Source organism: Cynocephalus volans, chromosome 8 (genome assembly GCF_027409185.1).
Source record: "Cynocephalus volans isolate mCynVol1 chromosome 8, mCynVol1.pri, whole genome shotgun sequence".
Lineage (NCBI taxonomy): Eukaryota > Metazoa > Chordata > Mammalia > Dermoptera > Cynocephalidae > Cynocephalus > Cynocephalus volans.
This window is the reverse complement of record NC_084467.1, coordinates 141,878,181-141,897,834: the sequence shown is the minus strand read 5'-3', so window position 1 is coordinate 141,897,834 and position 19,654 is coordinate 141,878,181. Positions and strand designations below refer to the sequence as shown.

General features: G+C 40.0%; 1 protein-coding gene across 3 annotated transcripts in view; it reads left to right on the top strand.

Moving 5' to 3' along the window:
• LOC134384741 (uncharacterized protein C1orf21 homolog) overlaps window positions 1-19,654 on the top strand; it is a 197,960-nt gene that overhangs the window by 44,606 nt on the left and 133,700 nt on the right. For 2 of the 3 annotated variants that reach the window (XM_063106455.1, XM_063106452.1), the window contains exon 2: window positions 17,765-17,924. The exons of the other annotated variant lie outside the window; for it this stretch is intronic. The gene's annotated coding sequence lies outside the window, so the exon portion shown is untranslated. The remainder of the gene's footprint in view (window positions 1-17,764; window positions 17,925-19,654) is intronic. 3 annotated transcript variants of the gene reach the window in all.

Below are 19,654 nucleotides of genomic sequence, written 5' to 3'. Positions count from 1 at the left end.
ACAAAATCTTACCATGGAAAGACTCAATCTCTCTCTCTCTCCCCACTGCATTTCAACAACTATTCATTTCAAGAAACAAAATCATCCTGCAAGCAGAAAAAGAGATTTGGTACTCGGATCAGGCTTCCTCCAAAATGAACTCAGAAAATTGACCTGAAACACAAAATCAAGGCTCTTGTTTCAGTAAAGCAAACAAACAGCAATCAATAAGGAAATCTTCCTCTGATAAGAAGCTCTACTCAGACCTTCCCATGACTCTTGTTTTTCTTCCTGTCTTAACTCTGTGGGTATGCTTGGTTCCTGTCTTCCCTGAGAACCTTTTTTTTTCCTGGTGCCACACTCTAAGTGTCAAGACAGAAGCCATGGGGTCAAGCTGGGCAGGTAGCATGGAGGTGTCAGGTTGTTTGTGTGTTTGCTGGGTGGGATCCAGAAAGAACTTATGTGTCACCTGCAGCCCTAACACCATTTTGTGGGCTTTTCCCAGTGAAAAGAAAGAGGAAGGCTAAAGAGTTCACATTCCTAGGAGCTCTGAAAAACGGGCTCTTATTCCTGATGAATGTAATAGAGAACTTAGCTCAGTTCCTATGTGTGGGCCCGAAGTCCTGAAGAAATCTCATGATTCTAAAAGCTTCTCTGAAAGCTGTTTACTAACAAGTAGAACAAGCATATTCCAATATAGTAGAGAGTAAGTTTGGAAAGTGTCTTTGATACTTTAAAGACCACAATATGAAAATCATATATATATATATATATATATATATATATATATGAATCATATACAGGAAGTCTTCAAGAAATTCATGAAAGATTTGTTATTAGCTTTCAATTCAGTTTGTCCATGAACTTTCTGAAGTACCCTTTGTGTGTGTGTGTATGTGTGTGTGTGTGTGTGTGTGTGTGTGTGTGTGTGTGTGTAGAAAGAGAAAGGGATGTTTTGTAAAGTTTGCGATTGTGAAGTATATTTCATTTAAAAGTTATGTGTTATGTATTCAGCATTCATGTTAAAAATTATTAGGAAACCTGGTTTACCTTTTCCAGTTAAATAGTCCTAGAGGAGAGGCCAGCCAGATTCTACATTTTCCACGAAAATCCAGTCCTAGATAGGTTGTGTTTCTTTTTGAATGTTGATGCCGGCAATACATCAAATATAGGGGATATTCTCCCTACATTTCAAACTGAAGGGTCCTATTTTATATTTTTTGTTTGGCGCAGAGTCCTTAGTAAACTGAAATTCCACCTACTCCCTTTGTACAGGCATCAGGGGAAAAGTACCTTCTTAAAATTCCAAGTCTTCTGATAGAGGAAAGCTTCCTCTTTGGTTAGTGGAATTTTCCATTCCCAGGATACATAGGCATTTTTACCTCAGTACAGCTTCCTCTTGGTTTTTGTGATTGAGTTATTTTTAGTGACCATGTTTCTCCTATTCCTTGTTTAACTATGCTGTATCTATACTTCTCTTTCTCCATTAATTAATTTCCACAGCTCTTTTCTTAAACCTTTCCTACACTAAAAGATATTCTAATTTTTTTTAATGTCCTCTTAAAAGAAAAAAAACAAGAAAAGGGGGAAACATCTGGTTTCTCTAGAAATCAAATATCAAATCTGCCCCCCAATAAGATGCCTGATTCCAGGTTTATAGCATAAATTCATTCACTAGTTCAAATTCAGATTCATTCACTAGTTTGTTAGTTCTTTTATTTTGCTTAACCTAAAAGAATGTTTTTGCTTATAGACCCAATTCCAAAATAGGAGAGCAACAGCAATGTTGTTTGATCATTATAGTGTGTGATTATGTGCAGCTAAGCACATACATGACTTCATTTAAATGTCATACAACAATCCTATGAAATAGGTTGTATCCCCATTTTATAGATGAATAGGCAGAACTAAAAATCTTAATCACTGTGTTTATACTGCTTACTAATATGTGTAGCAAATATACAATTCTGAGCTAAGTAGAAATTTATTAGTGTATTTAAAGCAGCTGTAAACTCAAGGCAATCTTAAAATTTTTGATCTGGTTTAGAAGCATGTCAAAAAATTCAATAATAAAAGAAATGTGTAGGCCCATTTTGTAGTGGTTCATGTTCAGCAGGTATTGATGTTTACAGGGCTTGGTATTCACTGGTAATATTATGAGAGATATCAGTGAATGTCACAGCCAGACTCTTGGACTCCATTTAGTTATGTTGTGATCAGTGAATAGAACAGCCCAGTAGTGAAATGTACCATGGATTTTCAGATCAAATGGAACTCGATTTTCCCCCTACTCTTGGATGACCTTGCAAGCTACTCAACCCTCAACCTCAGCGTATTCATCTATAAAATAGGAATAATAATACCTCATATGACAGTGGATAAATTGCTTAGAGCCTTATGCATAATAAACATTTAATAAATGTAATGGGAGTTGTTAGTAACAATTATCATAATCATAGAATCTGAGTTGGGAAGGATTTTAAGGGTCAGATAGGCTTAGTACAAGTTCTGGTTCTAGTAGCAACATAATCTTAGTTAAGTCACTTGCCTCTCTGAATTTCCATTTCCTTATCTGCATAATGGAAATAACACTTAATATAGGATTATAATAAAAATTATGTGGAATATGATATTTGTAAAATGTCCAGCACTAATTGACTTTCATAAGTGGTGGTGACTCCCTTTCTTTGGTTGACAACCTCTTGGGACAGGGCAGCTCTAGGGAGCTACAGTTATGACAGAGCTTTAATTACATTGAACATTAGTTTTACTGTGGCATTTACCGGTTTGGTTCTAATCCTCTGATCTGAGTGACTAAAAAAGTTATTTTTGCTCTCTGGGTCATGATTCTGATTGTATCTAGAAACACAAAGGATCCCACCTCACTTACTTGATTGTTAAGATTAAAGTTCTTACTCTTCTGCAGTTGATCCTTATCCCCATCTTCCTGGATACATTGTGTGCTGAACAAAAATATTTGCGTATATGGAAGGAAAGTTTTAAATTAAAAGATTGTGACAGGCTGTGTTTCAGTTTACATTAACGTGTGAATTGGTTGGCTCAGTGCTCTATGTGATTGTTGCCAGTGATTCAGAATTTAATATTGAGATCATCAGGATTTTAAACAATTTAACACCATATGACATTTTAGTTTATTTTATCTCTGCTCCATTCCCCTTTCCTGTTCAACTTTATATGGAGCACTAGAGTTTGAAGTCAGTAACAACAACAGTAATATGCTGGACTTTGAATGTGAAGCAAAGGTGAGAAAAGAACCTACGTAAAGAATTTTGCTGTGCATTTTCCTGAAGGGCGTTCCTCCGCTTGCAGGCTCTTCCCTGAGGTTTAAGTACAAAATCCCTTAATCGTAGACTTAGCATTTTTACTCTTTATGTGCAAATTTATTTTTTTTCTGTAGACCGTTCCTGTGTGCCCTGAATAAAAAGCTCTGAGTGAGATAGTTATGTGTCATGTGCTTAACCTGCTTTTCACTGGTTTGGAACTGGCAATGCAATAGCTGTTCTGATGTGGATAGTTACCTGGTTTTAAAATCCAAATTTTCTTCGTCAGTGGATGTCCGATTTTATATTTCACCAGCCAGCAAGTCTATAAATACCGTGTTACTTTCTCCCCTTCTCTCTCCAAAGGAGACTTCATCTCCTGTAGCCTTCTTCATGAACTTGTGCCCTGTGGTGGGATCCTGGAGCCCTCAAAGCCAACTTTCCTTTATAAACACAATACTTGTAAAAGGTATCGTTTATCTGCTTGGTGCTATTTAAGGCACACTGGGGGAGTTCTTCACTCCAGGTTATTTTCCCCATAATTATGCCGTTGGTCATTTATTTCTCTGGGGTCCACATCCTTCCTCCTCAAAGCCCCATGTTTCCCTGGAAGGATAGTACCGAAGTCTCTAGAACTTTATCATTCCATCACTTCCTTTAACCAACTCTCCTTTGTAGAGCTGCAGAAGGGATGGCAGGGCAAGGGTAGCAAAGGGCATGGAGTCCCTGAAATGGGGGTTCAAGACACAGAAGTCCAAGCAGAGCCTGAAGTGCCCTGGATTCATCTGTACCTGGAGCCCCCTGGCCTGCCTGGGTGGGAAGTGAGAAGGCCCACCCCGTGGTTAGGGCTGTACGTGGGCAGTGTTTTCCATAGTGATGGAAGTAAATCATGGCCTTTTAGAATGAGCTCGTAATTGGAAATTCTTTCAATTAAAAAAATCTTGCTTATGGAGGAGTAGAGACTCCTAAAATGCCTTTCATCCCACGTTATTTAACCTGTATGTCCATGGAAAGTTCTGCCTCCCAAGGAAGACAGTCTAGAAAGAGGACTCAGGTTCTAGTCACCAGAGTCTCTACAAAGGAAGATTTTTAAATCTTTTCTGCTGTTGTCTTTTATCCCCATGGTTATTACAATAACTAATAATTTGGACCATTGGTCCTCTCACCCATCTGTTCTCAAGATGGACTGGATTCCACGGTGCCTACTCACTAGCTATGAGACTGGTGAAGTCATATTACATTTGAACCTGATTTCTGTATGTAAAAGTCAAAACATAACATGAACGCTTCCTGTCTGCCTCACAATGTTGTCATGAGGAAAACGAAGAGCTTCTTCTGAGCATTCAGTGAACACATAATAAGCACCGAGCAAGGGGTTCATGCTAAGTGCAGAAGTGTGACTTGGTCCCATATCTAGGGAGATGAAAACAGGACTCTTCCAAAGAAGGTTTCTTCCTTATCTGTTGTATCCTCAGTGTATAGACACCTAGGACGAATGTTGTATTTGTTCAGTGGTCATGTGCAGGGTGATTTGTGGGGTGACATTATACATGATGCAATATGGGAAAACGGTGGATTACTACTTTCACGGGGTGTGGAAAGACCTCCCAGCAGAGGTAACATTTGAGCTGGGCCTTGATGTATGAGTAAAACTTAATGAGAATCTTAATATGTTGCCCTTGTTTTTGGCACGTCATAGAGGACTAGCACTAGTCTCTATAGTAGCATCTGGGAAGTATTCACCGACTTTTGACGTGTCCGTTCATCCTAGTAAAATCACCCCACAGATGTGTTTATAAATGCAGTAAAAACAGGCTTGTTTTCACACGGAAGTTTTTAGAATATAAAATTTTGTAATGAAAAGCCTATTAATTTAGCTAGGCCCTTTTCACCTGATATCCCTGCACCCTCAATTAAAATGTGCTTTGTTTTTAGACCTGGAGTTTGTTTCTAACAAGGTGATTATAGAACATAGAAACATTCAGTGCATTAAAACGTCCTAGCTAGAGATGTTGAAAAAAAACTTGTTCTTTTGAGGCAGGAACAGTCAAAAAGTCAGAGACAACAAGACAGGTTTTCTGGAGAGGGCCAGTTGGTGGAATAAGTGTGTCCCTTAGGAGGGTGTTAGTTAGTGGAACCTTGTGTTTCTTATAGGTGCATTTTGTAAAATCAAAGTTTTGGTCCCTAGGGGAAAAAAATTGGCATGTGGGGATAATGGCAAAAATTAATTAAAAAGTTATACATAACCTTGGGTCTCTCTCCTTATTACCGTTTCACCATAATAATTACATCAATGTTATGTTATTGGCTAAAGATTTCCCTTGCAGGATTACGTTGACTGTGTGTTTACAAGACCAAATAATTACCCATTTGGTGTTATGGTAGAGACCCCTCTTCTGTGAATTTTTTTGGGAGGTTAACTCTTTAAGCACAGAATTTTCTAATTTTGACAGTTTTAATGATAGACTTTTTAAAATCCAGGAAAGGCTTCATGCTTTTGATCAAAGTAAATATAAAATATTTCAGTCTTCTTGATGCCTTTAGGACCGTTGTGATGGGTACCAGTTTTTACCGCAAACGCTGTGCTCAGGGCTGCTTGAAAGTCCTAGAGCTTCATGGTTAGAGCACACAGTTGCCTTTTATATTTTTCTGTCTTCACTGTCCACTGTCTTTCATTGCGTGCTTTTTCCTATTCTTCAGCCTTGCCTTTTTCACTGGCTTTTTTCCCATAGCAGGTAAGTATGATTTGTCGGCCGCATCTTTTAAAAAACCCTACTGTTGTGTCTCCTGATGGAACTCAACACTCCCTGTCAACTATTCTTGCCAAAATGTTGAACCCAAATCTGAGTCTACAGAATACAGAAGAATCACGTGAACGTGTTAAATGGTACTTCGAGGATGCAATCGGCAAAATAAAAACAGTAAAAAAAATAAACAATGCAAAGAAACAAAACTTTACAGGACAGATGACCAAGGAACAAAGCCAGACAGACAGGCAGGGAAACCTATGGATTAAAAGAGCCTGAAGAAAACAGTTACTGTCACCAGTTCCAATATATGGGCCTTATTTGGATCTTGATTTAAACAAACTGAAAACAAAATGAGAAAAATATGAGACAGTTGGGGGAAGTTGAACACTAACTGGATGTTTGACTATTTTAAGGACTTATTGTTAATATTTTAAGATATGATAATGGTGCTGTGTTATTTGTTTAGTGGTCCTTTTTAGAGATAGATACTGATATTCAGGGATGAAATGATATGAGTTGATAATTGTTGAAGGTCAGACATAGGTACAAGACTTACATCATACTGTTCTCTCTACTTCGGATATGTTTGAAATTTTCTGTAAGAAAAATGTTAAAAATCAACAGACCAAAATTCTACTTTGAAACCCAGTCTCTTCTATCCATACTGCCCCTGTTGCACATACATTTCTAGAAAGAGTGGTCTACAGTGACTGGAGAGGCTCTACTTCTTCTGGGTAGCTCTTTAGTTTCTTCTGTGCCCTATTTCTTAACTGTCCCCTTACTAAGCCCTCTTCTCTACTTGCTTTATTCTAGGTGTTCTCAACCTGTGAGTTCATAGATGAGCTTCGGAGGATCTGTAACTCTTGGGAAATGTGGCACTTTGTCCTTATATGCAAATGAGCGTTTTTTAGGGGTTAGGCTTATAACTTTTATCAGATTTTAGGCGTCCGTGACTCAAAAAGGCTACAGACCGCCTCATTGCACGCTGTCCTGAATAGTCACATCGATGACTTTTTCTTCGGCCTGCATGTTTGATATCTCACATCTGGTCTCTGGTCCACAACTCTGTCCTGTGCTTCAGCCCTGTCCATTCATTTGTCTACTCTCTATCTCTACTAATGTCTCAATGATGACATGTTTGGGTGATAGATTTACCATTTACCCAATTGCTCTTCATGCCAAATACCTCTGAATTAGCCTAGATTTCTCTAACTTACCTAAACATCTGCATGTAAATAGTCATCAAACTCTCATTATTTTCCCGCCCAAATGATATCTTTTGTATCTTCTTATTTGGTACAGTGTCTTAATTTCTACCCTCTCCATCTGTTACCTGGTCACTGGACTACCACTGTAAACTTTCTTACCGATCTCCTTGCCTCTAGCCTGGTTCCCAGCAATGATGCCACTAACACAGAAATCTGGTTGTTTCACATTTCTGCCGACATCAGTGGCTTACAAGGTCTGAGCAAGGCCCTTCATTATCCAGCCCCTGTCTACTTAAGCAGTCTCATGTCCTGACACTCCCTCCTTAGACCTATTTAGAGCATGACATATTTGTCAGGTCTCCTAGGCTTTGCTCATACATTCACTCTACCTCGAGGTCACCACCTCTTACCACCACCCTACCCTCCCGTCTTGACAACGTGGGAAACACCACTTTATCCTTCAAGTCTTAAGGATCGCCCTTCTCTCTGAGACTTCCCTGATGGTCTGCTGGAACCCTTGCGTGCTGCTTCCCAAGTGCTTATGGTACCATCTGCAAATACTGCCCTTCACGATTGTTGTTGCTGCTACTGTTAATTGCCTTGTAATTGTCTACAGGGCTGTGAACTAACCTTCATAGTTAGGGCTGTCATAGCATCTTTGAGAATATCTAGCTTTTGCTCACTACAGAGCACATAAGTTTTTAATACGTGGTTGTTGAATGCATGCTGGCCTGGGTCTCCAGAGACTCTTCCTTCTTTACATGCGGATGCCACCATGAGCTCCTTCAAGGAGACAGTAGCAAGGGAACCACAGGGCTCCTTTTTCTCCTGGATCCCGTTTCCTAGAGAGAGGAAAGGTGTGAAGAGTGGCTGCTAAGAGAGGTACGGAGAGACAGTTTTCAAGCAGAAATTTTTCTTTGGTGACTTGACTATGTCCCTCCCATTCTAAGTTCCTCTACTCCCTCTCTTTCCTTAGTGACCCTTAAAAATATGCGAGTAAAAGTTTTGAGATAAGACTACTCTCTTCCTTATCTTCCTGCCTAAATGGATGTATTTTTTAAAATGAATTAAGGTGATCAAATTTTATTTTTAATTTATTTTATAGTATTTTTAGCAATGAAAATTGGGTTTAGCTAGGTTACTTAATATCCAGGAACCACCAAACTCAATATTGGTAGCAATAGTGATAGTGATAATTTTAATGATAATGATATTGATGATAGTGATAATTTCCCCAGGAAATTATAATTTAAGTCTTCTGGGAACAGTTTTAGTTGGAAAAGGCTTTATCAATGATCTCAACATTATACTGGTACATATAATACCAGTCAAAATTATGATCTTTGTATCTAATATATTTGATAGCCCACAGATTAGCAACTGTGAGTTTGTCTCTAATTATGTGATCGTGTATGTCCTTATAGCTTTCCTTCAGTGCCAGTAACCTCTTCATGCCAGGTGCATGGTGGAAAAGGCAGACTGTGCTAGCTCCTATTAGTCCTGAAAATAAGAAAGGGAGTTTTATACTAGATTTTGGAAATCACAGAAAAGTGCCCCTGCCTGGTGTGCAAGGTATGGGTAACAGACAGAACACAAGACGGAAGGAGGTATTTTATGGGAAGATTGGGGTGTGTGGTGTCTTAAATTCCAGGTACAATGAATCAGTTGCTTAGAAGACAGCACAGAGAGGTTCTAGGTGGATACCTGATACCATCATGAAGGGAATGGTGTGTGGGTCATCTGGCAGAGAGTGTGCATGGAGGTTTGGTCACTTCAGTCAGAGAAGTGCCTCTTTTCTGGATTCGCCAAGGTCAGTGAAGTGGACCTTGCCACCATGCTGACTACTGCAGGGTTCCCGGGAGTCCTCCAAGCCCTGTGCCCCTGCAGGCAGGGTTCTCATTGCTGCCCAGTTCTGGACTCCCTTCGCTAGGTGACTCACCAGCTATAGCACTAAATCAGGGAAGGGTGCTAATGTGTTATCTGCCCAATAATGTATGCATTATAGAGGTGTCAACAATGTCTTAACACAAAGAACAAGAAGTCTGTGAGCTTTATGGTAACAAGTAGTGGAGGTGATATTACTAGAGAGGTATGTGCCTTGTAGGTGTGGCATGCCCAGAATGTGTACACACACACACACACAGAGCCAGATAAAGATTATCAAAATAAACATATAGCCTAATTGCCTGTCCTTTTGCTTTAACTTTCTGCTCTCTGCCATATCCATATCAATATTATACTTCATTAAATTTTATGTGGATGAAAGAAAGCCTTTTTAAAGGTCAGGAAAGAACCTAACACCCCTTTTTTTTTTTTTTGAGTTAATGAATTATTTTATTCTTTAAAATCAGAAATGATGATCCAGAAAAAAAAAGTTTAAAGTGATGTCTGAATTCACCCCTAGTATGACAATTGCTTATTAAAGCTATGATTTTTCAAAATGAGCATCATAAAAATAATTGTCGTGTCTGTTCTTTTTAAAATTTTATGTTTTTACCCAATTTTGGAATATCGGTTTTAATCTCAATCTGTCCATCAGCAGCTGTAAGACTTCGTTTTGTAGCTCTAAAGAATTTTGCACACACACACATACACACATACACCTTTCTCTAAAGATATAGGCATGGTTGCACAGCATGCTCAAAAACATGAGTTAAAAGTTAGCTGTAGAATTTTCCTCCAAATGCATATCTTGCACTTTGGAGGCCTCTTCTGTTCCAAGTTCACATAAGGGCATTAACAAATTATAAGTATCTGAAAGTTCAAGTTTTCCATGTTTATAAACTTAATGAGCAAATGCTCCATTGAGTGTTTACATTCTTTATAAATAATTTTGTTTTTAGCAATAAATGTTAATGTTAGTTTATTGTTGGAGATGAATAAAAGGGTCCTAAGAGATCTTTTGCATTCCCTGGAAGGTGAAATAGTTTGTGACATTGAAATCACAAGTCAAAGCTGAAGCCAACTACTTAAGTGAAACTTCCCATAGCGGCAGTATATGGAAAGCTTCTTAAAATCCTAGACGTGTGCATGTGCAGTGTAGAAGTGTTCCTGATGAAAGCTTTCTGGAGGGAGCTTATTTCTTGTTTACAGATAGAAGGTTTGGTTGGTAGGAGAGCAAAGAAGGATGATGGTATCTCCACAAGTCTCCTATGAAGGGCTTATTCCTTTAAAAAAGATTTTTGTTCCTGGAGTCCCCAAAGCCTGGTGCAGAGCTAAACTTCCCTTCTTTGCAAGAGTGGGTGTGAGAACAGCTCTGTCTCTGTGCTAAGGTGGAATGTTCCTCTCATCTCATTGGTGGGGTCTCCATTGGGGGTGGGTCACTGGAAGCTCTTGTTTTTGTCAGAAACAGCAGAATGAAGGGTTGCACCAGAAAATGAGCTCCGTTTTTCTGCTTGTGCAATAAGGTCATATTTGCCTCAGTAGTATCAGCCTGACCCCATTGTGGCCTAGTGGCAAGAAGAAGGCAGACCACCACATTCATCATTTGCATGTAGGAAGGCCGTGGTTTGTACCTTTTCATGATATATTTGTGTGGCTAATGGCTCAGAACAGACTTTGGTTGATCTTTTTATAGGTAAATAACACAAAAAATTCTATGATTCCCTTTTTTTATGGTGTTACTCAGAACTGGTGAAATTGTTCAGGTTATACAGGGCAGGGGCCAAATCTATATCTTCCTTGTTTTTTCGCTCTGCCTGTCTGCTCTCGAGCTTTCTCTTTCTTGTGACCCAGCACAGTTTTATTATAAACTGCTCTATTTGATAAGTGGTTTTTAAGGCTTTTAAAAAATTTAGTAACGTTGCCTCACTTCTATTGTTGCTTTAGGGAAACTGGCCTCAGGAACGGAAACCTTTCAGTCAGAAGGAAGCATAAAGCCTTTAGTTGAGAGAATTGCTGTATTCCAGAGGCAGTTGGTCTCTATTCAGCCAGGGTTGTTTCCCTCCTGAGCAGTAAACTGTTTAGACCAGGAGCCATAGTCTGCTTCTGGAAAGATCTAGCTGGTACGCACGCTATGCAACACCTCTAAGTGATAAGGAGCATAGCCCGCATCACTTGGGGGAGAGGAAGCAAGAGTTGTATTATAGCCACGCTTATCTTAAAGAGCTGAATCCTGTTCCCTTCTGCAGAGATTCTAGAGCATGGACTGCTGACTTCTGCATGCAGACTTTGGTGGCTGTGAAGCCCCCTGGTAAATGCAGCTCCGCCCCGGTGCAGGGAGAGCAGAACACGGGCTTCTGATTGTTCTGCTTTTGTTTTGCAATTCCTTCTTGGCTCTTCATGCGATTTTAGTTTGAAGTATTGACTAATACACAGTTTAATAACACATTTTTACTAGAATTGCCCTTCTCAGGAAAGTAGTGCTTCATTTTCCTAAAGGAGACAACCCAATGTAAACATTCCTGTGTTTTAATGTTTTGTTTTTTCATTAGTTTGCTGAACGTGCTCATGTTAATATCCTCTGTTGTGTTCCAAAGCCTTGACTTGACTTGATACTGCCACCTATTTTAGTTTTTAATCTCTGAAGAAATCTCTACCAGAACTGTTTTCTTTTCTTCTTTTTTTTAATTCGGTTGTCTATAACTGCCGTGTTTGACTGTTCTTCAAGAAATAGCTGATGGTGCTCATGTGTGAAACCTCAGGGGTTAAGGGACAGTGAGTGTCAGCTATTTCACAGCTTTTGTCTACTTGAGTCACAATTTAAGGTTGAATGAAGTGCTGTCCTTGCTTTGCCTGGAATATACTTTTAGCTTGAAAGTGAACTTGGAAAGAGAAGAGAGATTATATTTAATCTTTCTTTCCAGCTGTTGGAGAGATTGATTGAAATTGTTTCTATATTTGAAAACAAGAAACAGAACATTATACGGACAGAAGAATAGCATGCATCATGTCGGGATCCTGAGCGTGTTATGCAAACATATACCATGGGCCTCAGATCCATAAGGAAAACACTAAAAAATACACACAGGGTGAATTTCATTTGTTTATTTACTTTTGGAAAGACAGTGAGCATGGAATTTTGTTTGTTTAAAACTTAATCCTGGGCGGAGCCCGTGGCGCACTCGGGAGAGTGCGGTGCTGGGAGCACAGCGACGCTCCCGCCGCGGGTTCGGATCCTATATAAGAATGGCCGGTGCACTCACTGGCTGAGTGCCGGTCACGAAAAAGACAAAAAAAAAAAACCCAAAAAACAAAAAACGTAATCCTTATCCAGTAATTGAAACTGAGAATTGAAGGAAAGGATAGGAACATTTCAAGTTTCGATATATTTTACACACTGTGGCATGGTTCAGTTGAGTAGATTAGACATTTTTTATTTTGTGTGGGTAATCCAGTATCAGGGTGTGTGTAAATAGCATCAGTCATTACAGTTACAGATACTTAGAGGTAAAATTACAGTTTTACAGATACTTAGAGGTAAATTAAATGGTTGGTCCAACAGCAGTGCACAACATAACCTACCAGTCGATGGCATATGGAAGATATCAGGTCCCTCCGAAGACATCCAGTACCGCAATGTGGTTTCTCTCAATTCCTTATGAATGATAAGCCACTGATCCCAAGCAATTGCAAAACTTCTCAGACACCTGCATTCTTTGTAGGAATTAGGGGACAGTAAATATATTTCTTTTATATAGGCAATTTTTAATTAGTTAATTATATTTTCATTTCAAGATTATTCTACATTTTGAAAGTAGGAATTAGAGTTTAATAAAGTGTGATGCATCATGTATGTCTAATATTATGACTATTCTGACATCTGAGTTTGAAATTTCTCAAAGTTCCACTATTTTTTTTTTTTTTTTTCGTGACCGGCGCTCAGCCAGTGAGTGCACCGGCCATGCCTATATAGGATCCGAACCCGCGGCGGGAGCGTCGCTGCGCTCCCAGTGCCGCACTCTCCTGAGTGCGCCACAGGCTCGGCCCCAAAGTTCCACTATTAAAGATAGCAAAAAATATTTGTAGCTTTGCCCCTAACCTTAGTGACCTGACATTTTAAAAGGGCAAATGAACACTCTTCAGACTTTTAATACCACTGTCACAATACTGGGGTAGATGGAACTTAGGGCTGATACTGACTGATTTCTCAGGTTCCTTTAGGTTATTTCCCTTATGCACAAACTGGCCCATTGTAGAGACCTCCTTACCCATCTGTTAATGAGGATCAGTTCTGTTTAAAGTGAATAAACACCTTTGGCTGTTCAGAAATGGCATAATCATACTAAGAACCATGTGTGAATTCACTTCGAAGTGCTTTTTTGCTGTTTCAGTTCATCAAAGACAAGCTCTCAAAGCCTGAGTACCTCAAAAGTTGGAAGGAGGCTTAGAGGTCTGATTCTGCCACAAATATAAGGGGATCTGTCTTGTGATTAAACTTGTAAATAAAACCTATTAAAAGAGTGCTTCTGAAACTTCAGTATGCATGTGAATCACTAGGGATCTTGTTAGAACTGCAGATTCTGAGGGCTGAGAATATGCATTCCTAAAAAGATTCCAATCTTGTTGGTCCCCAGATCACACTCTGAGAAACAGTCTTAGAAAGTAGCTGTGAGATATCCAATCCCCTCCAACTCCCGAATCAGGAACTCTCCTTTTATACTTTCTCCCTTACAGGTGTTTTGTGGGCCAACAATATTTTCCTTTTTGGGTACAGCAATGAAAATACTGACACAAATGATTACCTTTCTGGCATTGCTAATATTAAGATTTACTGGAAAACCTTTTCAAATAACCACTTAAAACTTCTTGACTTCCTAGTTCCCATCATATCCCCAGTGTCTAAGTGGCTCCTGGCACAAACTGGATCCTCAGTAAATATCTGCAGAATGAGGTCATGAATGGATGAATATATAATGTCCAGACTTTGGGATATTATCGTACTATTCATTTTTGGTTTTCACTGTCAAATTTTTAATAGTAGTCCAGGGAACCCATCAGGAAACTATATAATTCTCTCTGTATAGGTGTGGAGTGTGTATGCTGAAACCTGATTCTTGCTTGCATATGGGTTGTCACATTGACACCTGATATATTTTCAGTGCTTCTGCTTAAATTTAGTTAACCATGTTAGGTAACTGCATTGTCATAGCTAACAGCTTAAAGGCAGTATGGAAAGTTTACTTCTGAGATGGAAACTCGATGATCTTCAGAAAGGTTATGACACATTTCTGTTCTTTTATGGTGAAGATGTTCCCACTCTTCCTCTTTAGGAAGTTTTGATAGCAAAAGTCCCAAATTTGCTGTTTTTCATGTTCTGTCTTCTCTGCACAATCGTGTCTTAACACCATCCTTTGTAATTTTATTGTCTACAGTTCCTTTCATGCTGTTATATCAATTACCTCATTGTACTGCAGTTTCTTACTTGCTCATCTTTTACCCTCTGACAATCACTGCATTGAAGTCAAATATATGTATTTGTATATGTCCAGGTGTGCCTAGTATGGTGGTGGCCCCAACAGCAGTAAATGTTGACTGGAAAAATGCATGAATGGTTTCAGCATTTGGGGAGCGAGAAGACCAAACCAGGCAGAAGAACATATGTCAGGCTGCTTTCCGGAGAAGGTGATGGCAATCATTTGGTTTGACATTATGTCTTGTCTAATCAAGTCTGATTAAGACTACCCCACTATTTTAGATTTGTAAATAAATGCTCCATAAGATGGTGTTGCTGTGTAAGCAATAAATTGTGCAGATACAGAGTATTCTAACTTAATTCATCCTTAACGAAAGAACTTGGTGAGGACATAGAAGTGACTAGAATTGCATCTATTATGTTGAAAAGTAAATTGGTATATTCAAAAAAGACTTACTGATCAAGAATGAATAAAAGTGGTTACCTGCTTTCAAGGGGCACTGATGCACAGACCAATGCTAAACAGACTGTGTGGAGACTGCCATGGAGAACCAAGCACAGTGCTGTGAGAACCCAAAGGGAATAGGCCTGGATTCCAGCTGGAGGGAGTCCAGGCTAACTATTTGGACAGAAATATTTTTTTACATAGATTCCATTTCTCTCGCCGTCTTAAGCAGAATCAGTCTTCCACAGGCAGTCTGACCTCTTTGTGGTCATTCAGAGGAACACTGGTTTTTGGGCTCAATCGCTGAAAGCCGCTGTCCCTGTATTGCATTGGCCAGACTCTTCTGGACTTTTGTGTCTGCTCAGGGTTCCTTTGTGCCTCTTTGATGGGTGTCTTGCAGCTGTCAGTGGGATTGCCTGCCCATTCTCTTTCCTCAGCCTGGTTTGTTATGGTCTGTAACACAGATAAAGGGAAAGTGAAATGGCATGAGCTTTGAGCATCTGGAGGCATTTTTATGGGAGTGAGGCATAAAGATCATTTAGGCATTAACAGCCATTTTTATCATATAAAGCCATGTGTACTTCCTGATATGTATAATGACAGCTATCTTTTGTTAAGCACCTATCAAGTGCTTGGCATCTTGGCAGTTGCTTTGTAGATATTGTTTGAAATCATCAGAACAATCCTAGAAGGTGGATGGTGTTATACCCATTTAATAGAAGACAAAACTGATGTTTAGAGAGATTGCTTAACTTTCCCTGGGTCTCGTAGTGGTAAATAGCAGAGCCTGATTCTGCCCCAATCTGTTTGACTCAAAAGCTTACGTCCTTTCGGCTGGCCCGTTCTGCCTCTTTGTAGGTGGTGTTGAGTGTCCTGTGCCAAGCTTGGGGATGCATAGCCGAGGGGACCCCGTTACTGCCCTCACAGAGCTTTGCCTGGGGACTGGGCATTTGAGGGCCGGGTGATCCCAGTAGGGGAGGTTATCACTACTTTATTGTGTGTGGTAGAGATTGTTCCAGTGGTGATTGCCCTTTTTTCCGTCTTCTGCAGTATTTGCTTCTCTTCAGGAGTCCACCCTAAAGATAAGTAGGGGAAGAAGGTTTGTCACAATCTCAGTTATTCATTCATCTGTGCTGGGTACCATTGGGGAAACAGTAAAAGGCATCTTCACTAAAGGAGTTAACATACATACTTTTACATCTAGACTATTTGAAGCAGTAAAGAACTATATATTACGCCTGGCACATGTATACTGAATAGTAAATGGATATGGTTTTGACTCTGCTATAATTTGAAACAACTCCAAGAGTTTTTCAATTTAACATCTCCATTGACTTACACCAACTCTGGCTTTTACAACAGTCTGGCTGGTTGCCAGGTATCACAAATGATTTGGAAATTTTCTCATAACAAAGTTAATTTTAATTCATTTCTAAATATGTGCCATAAAAAGAACTTCAAAAGAATCAAACTTAGACTAATTCAGGGCTTAAGGGGCGTTAAAGTTTGTGTTGGAAAACAAAGTGATGATAGAATGGTGGAACTCCAAAAAGAGTGTGAAATTAACTCTTGCATAAAAGATTTTGCGGCAAATTTAAATAACTAGAGATTAGCGTGGTGTTCATATCTTTATTATGCTTCTGTGTTGTGGAGGTGATTCTGTCAAAGGGTGTTCCATTCCTCGAATAAAGTTAAGTGTACGTTTTTAAAAAAACAATATCTCATCAGTAATCATATTTACTTAAACATTATTTAACTGCCTCCTGTGTACATAATATTGAACCTGTGCTGTTTGCTGTGAGTACTTTTGTTTCTGTGTTTGATCCCTTTCTGGGGAACATTGACATTACAGGGACTTTTGCAGAGTCCTAAACTTTTCGTGCCAACTTCTGCCATCTTCACTAGAAGAGTAGATTAGAAAGTGATGTGGAGAGTAATTTGTTTAGTAAATAGCCTGACATTCAAGGAGTCCATCACTCTAACAGAACACGTTGCATTTTTCCAGTGTATAAGTTCTTCCTGGTGAGGGTAAATCAGACTTTATTAAGGCTTGCTTAACACTTTTAGGGCAAAGAGTACGAAGTGTTGAATTTGCACCTGTAAGGATTTGATGCTAGTTATGATAGTGCCTCACTCAGGCTTGCAGAATGTTGAGAGAAACTGCACGCAGCTCTCCTTTATTTTCCGGTGACCGAATGACTTTCCTTTCTAATAAAATTCATTTCTTAGTTTGTTGTGCTGTATATTGGTTTAAGATCCCAAAGCTGCCCCAGGACTGTGATGGCCAGTATCTGTTTATTAACACCTGCTACATTTTTAAGATTCATCTGTTATTTGACCAACATGAACACCTTCTGTGCATCAGTCACAGTTCTAGGAGTTGGGGGTACATTGTTTAAAAAGTTAGTAACAGAGTCCCTGCTTTTGGCATACATTGTCTCACTGGGGAGACACATAAAAGGGTAGGGGGGAGACAATGTGGGATGTGGGAAGAGCTGAGAGCTCACAGGGAAGGGTCGGGATCATGGAAGCTTCTAGAAACCAGATGCTTTGAGCTGAGTCTAGAGGTCAGGTGGACCTGGCAGGGAGAGCATTCAAAAAAGCTTTTGCATCCATTCGCTTCCCTTCCATCTTTATTTCTCTCCCTTTTCCTCTGGCTGCTTCCAGCTTCTGCAGCCTCCACAGCTGCTCAGCTCACCAGCTTCCCTTTACCTCATTTCTCTCCGGCTCCTTTTGTTGCTCTTCAGGGCTTTTCTCCACTGGGACTCCACGCATGGACCCTTCCACCCCAAGGACAGCAGTGTGAGCGAGCACCCTGGGAGTAAAACACATTTCCTCGAGTGGATTGGAAGTCATCACTGCGTTTCTGAAGACATTTAGCCACAGATTTAATTCAAAATCCTGTTGGTAGGTGGCGATTGAAATAGTTTAGGGGGGTGGGGACTAGCAAGAGGTGGGAGGAAAGTCACTCAGTAGTCTCCATATCCTAGCGTTTGTCCTGCTGATTCCAGAAACTGCTACCATGGTCAGGAGAAGCAAGTTCCCTGCACAGATGTTGACATCCAAAATAAAATGCAGCTTCAACAGACATGCAGTGGAAATTGAGTCGGAGATGTTACAAATATCACTGAATGTGCTCCAGTGCTCTTCCTGAGTTTTTGTTCACTAAAACTCTGTTACTTTCAAGCAGAGGAAATCAAAATGGGATGACTCCCCCTTTTTCTAAAAGAAATGATTCTCCTTCTTCCCCTCACTCGAGGAACCCTTGATCTGGAATAAATTTACTGGCATCAAGTGTTGTGCTGTCAGTATCTTCTCACTCATCTAGATAAGACCCTGGCTGACTGACAGAGCCAACATGTGAAAGCCTTTGCCAATGGTAAAGTGGCATGAAAACTTCAGTTATTAGTTATTAGTTGTTTTTGTATCTGTGATACCAGCGGATGCTTTGAGTCCTGTAGCTCTCCATCGCTGTTTGACATCGAGGAGAGGTCTCCTTCCTTGTCTCCAGTTGTAGAGAAAATGCTGAGGCTGACATGCCTGTCACCATCTTAAACTCGGAGCATCAGAGCTAAAGGCAGCATTGACAGTATCAGCACCTCACCTCACTCCTGTGACCCAGGAACACCCACCCCATCCGTTCTACAGGCCATGCTTCTTGCTTAGGACCTTAGCACCTGGCCAGCCGGGCTTTGAACTGGCCTGTTCTTTGCGTGCAAGGTGGTGGCCTCGGCCATCTAAAGGACTATTGTAATGCCAGTGGTCAGGGCTCCCCAATGCCTCACACACCCTGTCTTTGGTCTTCTTGACAGAATGTGTTCATGTCCAGCTTCTAATAATGTGTGGTTGAGTTGGAGGGAAGAGAAATACCATAAAATTCAGTGAGTCCAAGATTTTTGGCCTTAAGCATACCACATAGGTAGCCCCCTGATCTGGAGAGCCGTGGCAGGTTTGGGTTTCCGTGTCCTCGGGCACTGCTTCTGATAAATGTACCCCTGATCCTTGCTGCCTCCCAAAGACATGTCTTTTTGTGAGCCTATCTCCGGCACTGCAGAACCAGAGCCAGCAGCCAGGAGTCAGCTAATGCTCAGAAAGGATACAAGTCTGGCTGCTGCATTTCCTGTCTTGTAGATTGATGATCTTTGGCTGTTTTGCTGATGTCATTGTACATCTGTTTTCTTGGAGTGAGTATAACAGGGAGGGAGAATGGTTAATCTAGCAAGAACTCATTATACTGTGAATGGTGATGGTAGGCTCCGGTTTTATTCCTATTTGATTTGCTTGCTTCATTGCGGAAAACAAATGATCATGTCACCCTATAGATAATTTCACTTTCCCTTTGATGTACAAATAACCAGCCTCCCACATTTCACTTATTTCTGCCACTGCTGGAATGGTTGATTTTAAAAAAACACATTGTTATGCTGCTTTCCTATATCATGATTTTCACTATTGGGTAGGAAATGAAAATCAGTAAAATATGTATATATTTTTTTAAGAAACAAAAGACCCTTAACTACAAATGCCCATTAGAAACCAACACCCATTAAAGTGAGACAGAGGAGCTGATGAAATCAAACCAAACTAAGCAACAGGGAGGAGGACCAGTCTGTATTTGATTTCTTGGAGATAAGGAT